Source organism: Cucumis melo, chromosome 11, assembly GCF_025177605.1.
Source record: "Cucumis melo cultivar AY chromosome 11, USDA_Cmelo_AY_1.0, whole genome shotgun sequence".
In the NCBI taxonomy this organism is placed as follows: domain Eukaryota; kingdom Viridiplantae; phylum Streptophyta; class Magnoliopsida; order Cucurbitales; family Cucurbitaceae; genus Cucumis; species Cucumis melo.
The window spans coordinates 11,396,596-11,409,539 of record NC_066867.1 but is presented as its reverse complement, the minus strand read 5'-3'; the positions used below and the strand labels follow the sequence as shown (position 1 = coordinate 11,409,539).

At 41.9% G+C, this 12,944-nt stretch overlaps 1 long non-coding RNA gene across 2 annotated transcripts; it reads right to left on the bottom strand.

The window, feature by feature from the left end:
• Positions 1-294: 294 nt before the first annotated feature.
• Positions 295-2,044, bottom strand: LOC103495993 (uncharacterized). Of its 2 annotated transcripts, XR_539031.3 has the most exons (5): positions 1,617-2,044; positions 1,456-1,531; positions 1,313-1,373; positions 657-862; positions 295-546 (listed from the first exon to the last, which is right to left on the bottom strand). It is a non-coding gene; the product is annotated as an uncharacterized LOC103495993 (long non-coding RNA). The 2 variants fall into 2 exon arrangements; XR_007815424.1 differs by having other exon boundaries at positions 324-546; positions 657-1,373.
• Between the last annotated feature and the right edge of the window lie 10,900 nt (positions 2,045-12,944).

The window sequence follows — 12,944 nt, the reverse complement described above, 5'->3', positions numbered from 1 at the left end:
TCTCGTGTCATTGTTTCTTTTTAGTAATGACCTCAGCTTAGTATCAAGAGTTGAGTCGTTACACAGAAAAACCATAGTCAAGAAAAGAATGCAGTATTTTTACTCCCCCTCATGAGTACACCTGAATTCTCCGAGTTGTCACATTTCAATGTTGTGCTTAAGCTTTTCAAATGGCGAAGTTGGTAATTGTCTTTGTAAATAAGTCTGTTATTGTAAAGAGTCAATCTCTTATACTAAGTTGAGGACTCTACTTTAAAAGGAAAGAATTAAAATTTATCTAAAGTAAATAAAAAATAAAACAAAACTGTGAATTGCCGTTAAAATCATAAATAGAATGTGCAGAAATAAACTAAAACAGAATCCTATTCGGGCCCTACTAGTTTTAAAGGGAAAAACAAGGAAATAAATAAAATAAAATAAAATGAAAAGAATATCGACACTAAAATCTGACACATGACGTAAGCGGAAGCAAACGTGTCCCTATGGCTCGCCATGGTCACTTCTGGTCATTCACCAGCTTGCCTTTGCTCTTACCTCTACCTCTGCCTGAAAATAGAAATAGAAAGAGTGAGTATAAAAATATACTCAATAAGGGACCCACTACTAGTCCCATTAGGTGCCTGTTAACTTCCTATTAGAGTCCTGAAGAGTGGTACCTCTGATCTGACACGTTTCTGAACACGTCAATCTGTGATCCCATAGGAACAAGCTGGTCTTTAGTGAACCCAAAGGAACACCTAAGACGATCGGGCTGTGAGTGATCTCGTTGAATCACTCAAATCATTTCTATGTCAATGTCAATGTCAAACTGGTGGTCCCGTCAGACTACGCAGTCATAAGTGTGAGCGATCCCGTCGGATCTCTTAAATCATGTTTATATCAATGTCAATGTCAGACTGGTGATCTCGTCGGAATACACAATCATCAAAAAGGGTGGTGATCCTAAAGGACACTCATATGGGTATGACTCTAATAGGTAAAGCTAACGTACACCATATTCATAACATGCACATATCACATCATCAAACCATATCATAACATATCATGCCATAACATGTCATACCATACATATCCTATCCTATCATATCATATCATGTCATATCATCCTCAATCACAATACTGTATCATTAAACGTAGGTGATAACATCAATGCATTATCAGCTCTAACACAAAGTCATCCTGCAGTCAAAATTACAATATCAGTTTCTATCTGTAACCTCAAGTTCTGTAGCTAGCCATCATCGGTACATAATCATTCATACATGCGGTCTCTTTAAATTAAACTCGAGGGTCTGGTAGTAGAATCTCTTACCTGGAGATTAGCTTAGTCGAAATCTAACAGTAAAATATCACGCTTTCCAAGCAACAAAGTCCTATTAATTAAAAAAACACCAAATTTGAATAACTTAACCATCAAGCGACCAAAGACCCAAGAATTTAGTCGAAATAGCTTACCCAAGGTCGAGGTCCCAACAAATTTGCCTTAACTGGAGAAATTCCACACCCCAAACTCCAATTGGTCCAACTGGTCCTTTAAGAAAAATAATTTAATTTAATTTCTAAGATCCAAAAATTTTAATCTTAGTTGGGTATGCCAAGACCCAATGAAAACTTACCAACAAGTGAAAAAGGGCCAAAAATAGGCTTGGCGACTCAAGAATGGTTGGCCACTCGACTGTGAGCAGGAAAAACAGCTCGTGTAGGCGGGAGAGAGCGATGCGACTCGGGGGGACGTGCACGACTCACGCACGTGCTCGACTGGGGGTGGCTCGGCTCCTCGTGTGCGGCTTGCAGGACACGCATGCGGCTGGCAGCTAGCGGCTCGACTTCACGCAGCTATGGAGGCGCACGACTTGCGAATGATGTGGGGGAACGCGTACGGCTCAGCGCGACGGCGGCTTGGACGGAGGCGGCTCGTCCGACGATCGTGAATGGTTGACGACACGCGACTAACGGAGGCAATTTCCAGCGGTCTGCAGTGGCTGTTTCCGGCGGCAGTGGCAAGAAAAAAGAAGCTAGGGTTTCTCTCCTTTTTTTTTCTTTCTTTGTGATGAAGAAGAAGATGGGGAAAATAAATGCACGGATGCCAAGGCCTATTTAAACAAAATAAATATTATTTTCCCTTTCCTTTTTCTTTTCCTTATCCTTATTTTAAACCAACCAAAACAAATCTTCTCTCTCTTCATTTAAAACCCACCAAATCTCCTTTTTATCTTCTTTTTATCTTTCCCCAAATAAAATCAAATATTCTCTCTCCTCAACCAATCCAATCACCTTTTATCTCATCCAAATATATTTTCATAAATAATTATAATATTTTCATAATACAATTATTAAATCCTTAAATCCAATAATACACCTAAACATAATTAAATCAACCCACCTTAATTAACCAATTAGATATTTCTCCAAAATATTTAAAATTTCTACTTCCCCCAAACCAATTATTTCAAGAAAAATTTAAATAACACCCAAAATTTCAAAATTCAACTTAAGATAATAATAATAATTATTACCTTAAATTTTAGGGCGTTACAGTCATGTTGTCTTTTGAAGAATTTTGTTGAATATTAATGTCATCATTTGATGCTTTGTCTTCACATAAGAACACTATTGGCTAGTTTTGTATATCATCAGTATCGCTTCATGATTTAAAGTAGTTGTTCTGATCTGCTTATAAGCTGCCATAATATAGAAAAAAATTCTTCTATATATATTGAGTAATTCGTGTAAGATCTAGCTCGCATGGGTTAGATAAATAACATGTATCTTCATAATCAACTAGATCACAATTAGATCTATTAGAATAAATTATTGTAAGCTAATAATTCTTAAATTAAACATAACATAGTTTAATTCTATTTCAATATTTTTGGAGAAATATTAATTTTATGTAACAAAATTACTAAAAATATTACAACACATAGTGGATAAACTAGTAAAGATACAAGTGCACTTATTTCTCAAAATTATGGTTCTTCATGACCTCAAGTTCTTCGTTATCTTTCTGATAAGAAATGATATAATTTTTTTTTTCCACATGGCCAAGTGAATGAACCACCCTAGGAAAGTTCAATGATATAACTAGTCCAATTTCATTTGCTTTATGCTTTATTTGCAAGTTAAGACAAAACGTATAATCTCAAATTCTTTTTAGAGAAATTCTATTGTTTTTGAAATCTCTTTAGAAGTTTATACTCAAATCATCAAATTGGACAAATAAGGGTTATGTTTATACCCTCTTATCAACAAAAATGTAATAAGAGATGATTATGTTCGTCTGGAATATTTTATAACTCTCTTATTATTGAATCATATGATTTCATAACCTTTAATCCTTCAGGGATATAATTATTAATAAATTTATATCAATGTATAATGACTACATCCATAAGGTGTATGTTAAGCTTTGCATACACACTAAGATATGTTAGATATCTCATGGTATTGTATCCATCATAGGAGAATATGTATCTCTCATATAACCAATACCAATTCTTTGTGTGGAACTTGTCCCACTTTCTATTTGTTTTTCTTATGAATACTTTACTTGTATTCATCATGTTCGACATTCTCTAAATGTCTAACTAGTTCTCACGATTTGAAACATATAAATTATTTTGATTGGATTGTTTCTTTTCACATAAGCTAATCCTTTTTGTGTTGTCGCAACAATGTTCAATATGTCTAAGTACATAATACTTATTTTCATAAATAATATCGTGAGCAACATTGTATCCAAAAATGTTGTCAAGTTATTTAAGTATGGTTCCATTTCTTGTCATGACATATAATTTTGTCGAGATCTCTTTACCATCTTTTTTTTTTTTTTTACTTTAAGATTCTTATGAGTACTCATATTCAGGATTTCTTCTAGAATATCCATATGCTTAACTGATCATTAATTGACTATTTCTTCTTTAAGGATCTCTCTTTGCAACTCACGTTTGCCTATCATGCTTCAAACGTGTAGTATTGACAACTTGTTGCACTAAGATATCATTCTTAGATGGTACCTTTGTAACCATTATAACTCGGTCACTTTCTTACAATTATAAATGTTTTGTAAATGCATCTACATTTGATTTGATATCATTTTATTCCAAATGAGATATCTTTTGAACTTCTAATTCAAAATAATTTGTATGATGATCAAAATGAGACAATACTTATACATTTCATTCAATTTATTTTTCCAACATTTTCTTAATTTCTCCCCTAATGTTGGAAAAAATGTCTCATTAATGAGAACTAGCAAATTGCATAGTAAATATATCATCCATCCGAGGTTTATTTGTTTCATCATCTTAAACATGATCTCATACAAATTTAGAAGCTTTTCTATTCAAACATATGCTACAATATGTTCGTTCACTTATCTCAATCAATTATCAAATGTTTGGGATGCAAACTCACTAACATTCTTAAATCAAAATAATAAGTATATCTATGGCCAACAATAGGATGCGCCAACAAGAATTAATAAACCATGAATCTCTTCCCAAAAACATGAGAGTTTTAATTTTAAATTTCACTAGTGAGAGTTTGATAATTAACCTCTTGAAAACAAGAGATTCCTTGACAATTTATTACATGAAAGAATCTTCTAGTTCTTCAATGGATGTCAATGTATATTTCCAATCATACATTAATTTCATTATTGACCCAAAATGACTCTCATGTCAAATAAAATTATGTTTGGATCAATGAACTTTAGGTTCGTTGTTGCATATATATCAATTACACGAATGTGTATGTAATATAATTGAGAAGTAAAAGTAGGCAAATTTTCTATATGCACTACCCGCAGAAGATTATATATAATATATGCATATCATATATTATTCTTATAGTCAATCTCTCTAGGTATGATATCGATTACAACATATACCTTTCCAGTTTACTAAACTTCTATTTGATAGATTTACAAAGATAGTAAGGTATATCAAGACTATCAAGACTATCAAATCTTGAAGGTGTATTGTTTAGTTTTAAGTATAATATGCATAGATGTACTATATGCAACACATAAATATCAAGAGATTATTCTTATTCTCTCCAAGAGATTAAAAGAAAATCCAAATATTTCATCCATATATAAATGGGCAAAAAGAATAATCATCTCTTTAGGAGATTGTAAGTAATCTGTGATATCCGAATAATATCATATTTATAAGGTTAAAATAAAAACTATGATCTCTTCGAGAGATACAAATAATTTATCAAAGTTTGCTTTCATACATCTCTCTCCTTTTCATCGTTAAGGATTTTAATTTTTTAAATAGACTCTTAATGTACGACAAGTACAAGATTATTGTATCTTTTCCAAACATATTTGGAAAATAAAATTCTCATATGGTTCTAATCAAATAAACCCTTATTGTAACGACCCAACTTTTCCGGACTAAGCTGAGGTCACTACCAAATATCAAAACTCGACCATTCAACATAAAAACTTAAAACAGACCAGTTACGATTCATTAAAACATTAGAAACCTTACAAAAGACAGTTTCGGGCCCTATTTTAAATAAATCAAGAAAGTCACAAAATAAAAATATCAAGGCACCAGTTCAAAATCACAAGTCAAAATGTTCAGACAAAATACATAGCGGAAGCGATTAAGAAAACCAGACGCGTCCATATGGCCTTCACGCATCCTTCCTGCCTCTCGTCGGTCTGCCCCTCGCTGTGCCCCTACCTGAAAAGTTAAAGAAGAGAAAGGGTGAGTATAAACATACCCAGTAAGGGACCCACTACTGGGCCCGTTAGGGGACAACAGTTAACTTCCTATTCGGGGGTACCCTACATATCAGTCTAATGCTCCCGAAGGATGCACATATCAGTCTAGTGCTCCCGAAGGATGCACATATCAGTCTAGTGCTCCCGAAGGATGCACATATCAGTCTAGTGCTCCCGAAGGACGCACATATCAGTCTAGTGCTCCCGAAGGACGCACATATCAGTCTAGTGCTCCCGAAGGATGCACATATCAGTCTTGTGCCCCCGAAGGATGCACATATCAGTCTAGTGCTCCCGAAGGATGCACATATCCGTAAGGCACACTACCCCATAGATGAAGCTAACCGTTACCCCTCAGTCCAAACTAAACTGTCTACGTCAATCACACCCCAACGACATTCATATCACAGTCCCGCCCTAGGCTTTATCAGTCAGATAGTATAAGTTTAAACATCTACACCCTCAGTTGCTATATGCATTACCGATTCGCACACCAATAGGGAAAACCCTAGGTCCAAACGACTAACCAACCAAAACCGGACTCACGGTCCATCCCCGTCCAAATTCCATGAACCACATCCAGACCGGTGTTTACTACATACTGAACCATAACTTCAAGGTCCATCAACATAAAATCTCAATCCACAATTATCAGTCACAGTATAATCACATCAGACAGCATATAATATCAGTATTTAACAGCCAACACGCATACAATTATTCAGTACAGTCACTAACGTGTAATTCCCTGTGAATTACTACGTTTTCAGCCTGGACTCGGGGTCCAGTAGTAGGAAAACCCTTACCTGATACTCGGTTATGCCTCTCGATTGAATCCACTCTCAACAGATCAACCTAAACGAAAACACAACGGTTTTAGTTGATGACGTTAGTAGCAGTTGTTTTAAAAAGGTTATCCGTTGACTTACTCAAGGAAAGGAAGCTGTCTCCAACCAGGTCTGCCGCGGAACCCGAGGACTTAAGCGTCAACTCTGTACTACCTTCAAGGGAGAAAAGTAGGGCCACATCTTAATCCAACGTTCAAACTCGAATCGGACGAGGTAACATTAGGGAATTCATCAAACAATCCTTACCGAAGACTCACCGTGAACCGAAGTGGAGGAAAGAAGGCTTAGGTGGCTCGGCTCGGCTCGGCTCGGCTCGGCTCGGCTCGGCTCGGTTCGGCTCGCAGCTCGGCTCACTCGGCTCGCGGCTCGGCTTGGTTCGGCTCGCGGCTCGGCTTACTCGGCTCACGGCTCGGCTTACTCGGCTCACGGCTCGGCTTGGTTCGGCTCGCGGCTCGGCTCACTCGGCTCGCGGCTCGGCTGGGTTCGGCTCGCGGCTCGGCTCACTCGGCTCGCGGCTCGGCTTGGTTCGGCTGGCGGCTCGGCTTGGTTCGGCTCGCGGCTCGGCTCGCGGCTCGGCTCACTCGGCTCGCGGCTCGGCTTGGTTCGGCTCGCGGCTCGGCTCGCGGCTCGGCTCGCGGCTCGCTCGGCTTAGGGCTCGGCTCCGACAAGGATGGCGGCTCGGGTACGGCTCGGACTGGAAACAGGTTCGGGTCGGGTCAGCTTGGAACCGGGTCGGGTTGGGCGAAACGGCAGCACGGTTCTGAGACTTCTTTCTCCCGGCGAACGACGGCGGCGGCGAATCGCGGACGACACACGAGGGATGCGGGTGGCTGCTTCGTGGAGCGGCGACGAACGGCGGTGGCGTTGGCTGGGATTCGACGGACGACGACGAAGAGACGGGTTGCGGCTTGCGGATGGTGGCTGCGGCGAATGTCCGGCGAGGCTACGCACACCGACGGAGATGGAGATAGGGGCAGAGGACGGAGACAGAGAGGATGGTGATGGTAAGGACGAGAGATGGTGGCGGAGACGGAGATGGAAGCGAAAACGGTGAGGCGCGGCGTGGCTTGAGGAAGACGACCGAAGAAGAAGAAAATTTTGGAGGAGGGGGGGGGGGAACGGCGCGCGTCTCCTTTAGGGTTTCTCCCTCCCCTTTTTTTTTAAAATATATATATATATATATATTTATATATTAAATTAAGAAATTAATAATAATAATAATAAAATAAAAAAAAAATAAAATAATAATAATAAGAATAATAATAATAAAGTAATAATAATATATTAATAATATTAATATTAAATAAATAACAATTTATTATATTTCTATAATATTAATTAATAATAATAATAATTATAATATTAATATTATAACAAATAAAATAAATATTAATAATAATAATATAATTAATATTATATTATTATTATATCAACTTGCACATTACGTCAAACGAGGAGAATTTTACCTTAAATTTTCGGAGCGTTACATTCTTCCCTCCTTGGGGAACTTTCGTCCTCGAAAGTTTACTTCTCGAACAGTTCGGGATAACGGGATCTCATGTCGTCTTCACGCTCCCATGTAGCCTCTTCTACCCGGTGATTCCGCCATAAGACTTTAACTAGGGGAATTTGTTTATTTCTCAACGTCTTCACCTCTCTAGCAAGCACCTCAACAGGTTGTTCAACATAGCTCAAGTTTTCATCAATCTCTAGTGGCTCGTAATCCACTACGTGAGATGGATCTGACACGTACTTCCTCAACATAGAAACGTGAAACACATCATGGACTGTCGAGAGTGATGGAGGTAACGCCAAGCGATAAGCTACAGGGCCAATCCGCTCCAGAATCTCAAACGGCCCAACAAAACGGGGACTCAACTTTCCCCTCCTTTCAAAACGCAAGACACCTTTCATAGGTGCTACCTTTAAGAACACCTTATCCCCTATCTCAAACTCAAGGTCCTTCCGCCTCACATCTGCATAACTCTTCTGTCTACTCTGAGCGGTATGCATGCGTGATCTAATCTTCTGAATCGCTTCATTAGTAGACTGAACTAACTCAGGACCCATCAATCTCTGCTCACCTACCTCATCCCAGCAAACCGGGGATCTACAACATTTGCCGTACAGGGCCTCAAACGGTGCCATGCCAATAGTAGCCTGATAGCTGTTATTATAAGCAAATTCCATCAAATGTAAGTGGGAGTCCCAGCTACCTGGAAATTCCAATGCACACGCTCGCAACATATCCTCTAAAACCTGGTTCAGACGCTCAGTCTGACCGTCAGTCTGTGGATGGAAAGCCGTACTAAAGTCCAATCTCGTGCCCATAGCAGTCTGCAAACCCTTCCAAAATTTGGAAGTGAAACGGGCATCTCTGTCAGAAACAATCGACACTGGCACTCCGTGCAATCTCACTATCTCAGACATGTACAACTGTGCCCACTTACTAGCAGTATAGGTGGATTTACCCGGAACAAAGTGCGCTGACTTAGTAAGTCTGTCCACCACAACCCAGATCACTGTAAATCCCCTCAGAGTTCTCGGTAGCCCTGTAATGAAATCCATGGACACGTTTTCCCACTTCCATTCCGGTATGCTCAAGGGTTGTAATAAACCCGCTGGTTTCTGCCTTGGTGCCTTAACCTGCTGACACACCAAGCATTTACTGACAAATTCTGCTACTTCCCTCTTCATGTTACGCCACCAATAAACCCGCTTTAGGTCCTGATACATCTTCGTACTACCCGGGTGCATAGAAAATGGGGAACTGTGAGCCTCAGCTAATAATTCTGTCTTAACCGCACTATCTGACGGGACACAGAGGCGCCTCTCAAACAACAGTCCACCATCAGAGGATAACGAGAACTCAGCCGTTTGCCCTGCCTCTGCTAGGCCACGTTTCTCAACCAGATAAGGATCGTTACTCTGAGCATCAACTATCTTCTGCCTCAAAGTCGGCTGTACCGTCAACTGGGCTAACTGCATAGTAACTGCACCCACTGACACTGCAATCTCAGCCCGCTCAAGATCCCGATGCAATGGGGCCTGTCGGGTAATAAGTGCTGCCGAATGTGATACCTTTCTACTAAGAGCATCAGCTACCACATTCGCCTTGCCTGGATGATACAGTATCTCACAATCGTAATCCTTCACTAACTCAAGCCACCTTCGCTGTCTCATATTCAATTCTTTCTGAGTAAAGAAGTATTTCAAGCTCTTATGATCTGTGAATATCTGTATCTTTTCACCGTATAAATAATGCCTCCATATTTTCAAAGCAAAAACCACTGCTGCCAACTCTAGATCATGTGTAGGGTAGTTCTGCTCATGACTCTTCAACTGACGAGACGCATAAGCGACCACCTTACCCTGCTGCATCAAAACACAACCCAGACCCTTCTTGGAAGCATCACTATAAATCACGAAACTGCCAGAACCATCAGGTATCGTAAGAACCGGCGCGGTAACTAGCTTCTGTTTAAGGGTCTGGAAACTGTCCTCACATGCCTTGCTCCAAACAAAAGGGGCTCCCTTTCTGGTCAACTGAGTAAGAGGAGTAGCTATACGGGAAAAGTTCTCCACAAACCGTCGATAATAGCCTGCTAGACCCAGAAAGCTACGAACCTCACTGACTGTGGAAGGTCGGGTCCAACCGGTGACTGCCTCTATCTTAGCTGGATCCACAGAGACTCCATCCTTAGAAACCACGTGGCCCAGAAAGGACACCTGCTTCAGCCAAAACTCGCATTTCGAGAACTTTGCATACAACTTATTATCCCGAAGTGTTTGCAAAACCATACGTAAATGCTCCTCATGTTCGGCCTCCGTCTTGGAGTATATCAAGATATCGTCGATAAACACGATCACAAAAGTATCTAGGAACTTCCTAAACACTCTGTTCATCAAGTCCATAAACACTGCCGGAGCATTCGTCAAACCAAAAGACATCACAATAAACTCGTAGTGTCCATACCTGGAACGAAATACTGTCTTCGGTACATCCTCATCCTTAATCCTCAGCTGATGGTATCCCGACCGAAGATCAATCTTAGAGAACACTGTGGCTCCCTGTAACTGGTCGAATAGATCGTCAATCCTGAGCAAGGGATATCTGTTCTTTACGGTTACCTTGTGCAACTCCCTATAGTCAATGCATAGACGCATCGATCCATCCTTCTTCTTAACAAATAAAACTGGCGCACCCCAAGGTGACACGCTCGGTCGAATGAATCCCTTATCAAGCAATTCCTGTAACTGTACCTTCAGTTCTTTCAGTTCTGCGGGGGCCATTCTGTAAGGGGCTCTGGATATAGGAACCGTGCCCGGCTCCAACTCTATGGCAAACTCAACCTCTCTGTGCGGAGGTAACCCCGGAAGTTCTTCAGGAAAGACATCCGGATAGTCCCTCACCACCGGTTCCGACGACAGGGATACATCGACCTCTCTAGTATCCACCACGCTCGCTAAGATACCCCAAGTACCCTGACTGAGCAGTTTACTGGCCCTGATGGCTGAGATTACCTGAGGCAACGACTTTGACCCTCCTCCCTTAAATTTAAAACTGGCCATCGAGGGAGGGTTAAACGTTACCTCCTTACGTGAACAATCTATGCTGGCGTGGTTAGCGGCCAACCAATCCATACCCAGGATTACATCAAAGTTCAGCATATCCAGGACTATCAGCGTTACTTCAATCACATGGCCTGCTATCTCAATCTTGCATGCTTTCACCTTTTCCTTCGACAACAAACATTCCCCGGAAGGAGTAGATACTGATAGAACATGGTGTAAGGGCTCTACCTCTAAGCGGGCATGCAATACAAATGCGGAAGAGATAAAAGAATGTGACGAACCCGAATGAAACAAAACTAAGGCGTAATGCCCCAACACTGGGAGCGTACCTGTTACTACTGTGCCTGCCTTCTCAGCCTCGGTCCTGTTGGTAGCAAAGACTCTACCCTGATGTGGAGCACCTGCTCCCTGATTCTGCGCGATCCCCGTGACTCTCAACGGGCATCTATCAGCTGTATGACCCTCTTGCCTGCACTTAAAGCAGGTCCTGGTCCCGAATAAGCAACGGCCCAGATGGTGCTTCCCACAAGTGGTACACAACGGCTTTCCTCTGGCAGCCTCTCCTGTCTCAAAAGGTTTCTGCTGGAAGCTGCGAAACTCACCACCGGGTCTGAAATTCCGCTGTGGCACTGGAACAGGCTGCTGCTCAGCCTTCCTCTTCTGTCCAGACGTCGAACCTCTACCAGCGGTCTTAGACGAGTTGGCCCTCTCCTGTAAACTGAGATCCACTGCCAGGCGCAGTGCATCGGCATGAGTAGCAGGTCTGAAAGCTCGGACCAGACCCTGAATGTCCAGTCTGAGGCCTCTAACAAACTTGTCAGCTCTGGCCGCCTCGGTCGCTATCATCTCGGGAGCGAAGCGGGATAACATGTCAAACTCCGCATCGTACTGCTCCACGGTCATGTCACCCTGCTCTAAGTTCAGGAACTCCTGCCGCTTGGCATCTCTCAAACTGGCAGAGAAGAATTTCGCATAGAAACTCTCCTTGAACTGCTGCCACGTGATCTAACTCACATCACCACCTAGCATCCTCTCTGTGGTCTCCCACCATGCAGTACCTCTGTCAGTCAACATAAAAACAGCACACTGAACCTTCTGATCCTCAGGGCATTTCATGTAACGGAATATGGTTTCTAAGGACGATAACCACATCTGAGCCCTGGTGGGGTCCTCCAAAGACCCATCGAACGTCGTGGGATTATACTTCCTGAAATCCCTCAGATGCTTAGCCTCTGCCGACAACTGATCCGGCACAAACTGGGGCGCAACTGGTACTGGAGCCGGAGCTGGAGCAGGAACTCGTGCTGGAGCTGGCGCTGGAGCTGGCGCCGGAGTTGGCGAGGCAGGCTTCTGCTGCTCCCGCATCTGCATAATCATATCTCTAAACCTCTGCTCCATGGCGGCTAGGTCCGCATGAGTAACTGGCGCAGCCGGGTCAGGGGCTTGGGCTACAGGCTGCACCTCAGGCTGAACGCGTCCTGCTCCCCTTCCTCGGCCTCCTCGGCCACCCCTACGTGCACCTCTCCTTGGTGGCATTTTCCTAACAACCACCAAACGATTCCTTTAGTCATAAATGGTAATTGAATTTGCAGTTTAACTTAGGTAAGGTAATGCATGTAGAGTTATACATATACTTTCATGGGAGCGTACCTGACGAGCGGCAAGGATCGTTTCAGCCATAAGGACACAAAACACAGACTCACATTATAAGCCAGTCTAGAGAACCTAAAACTTAGGCTCTGATACCAACTGTAACGACCCAACTTTTCCGGACTAAGCTG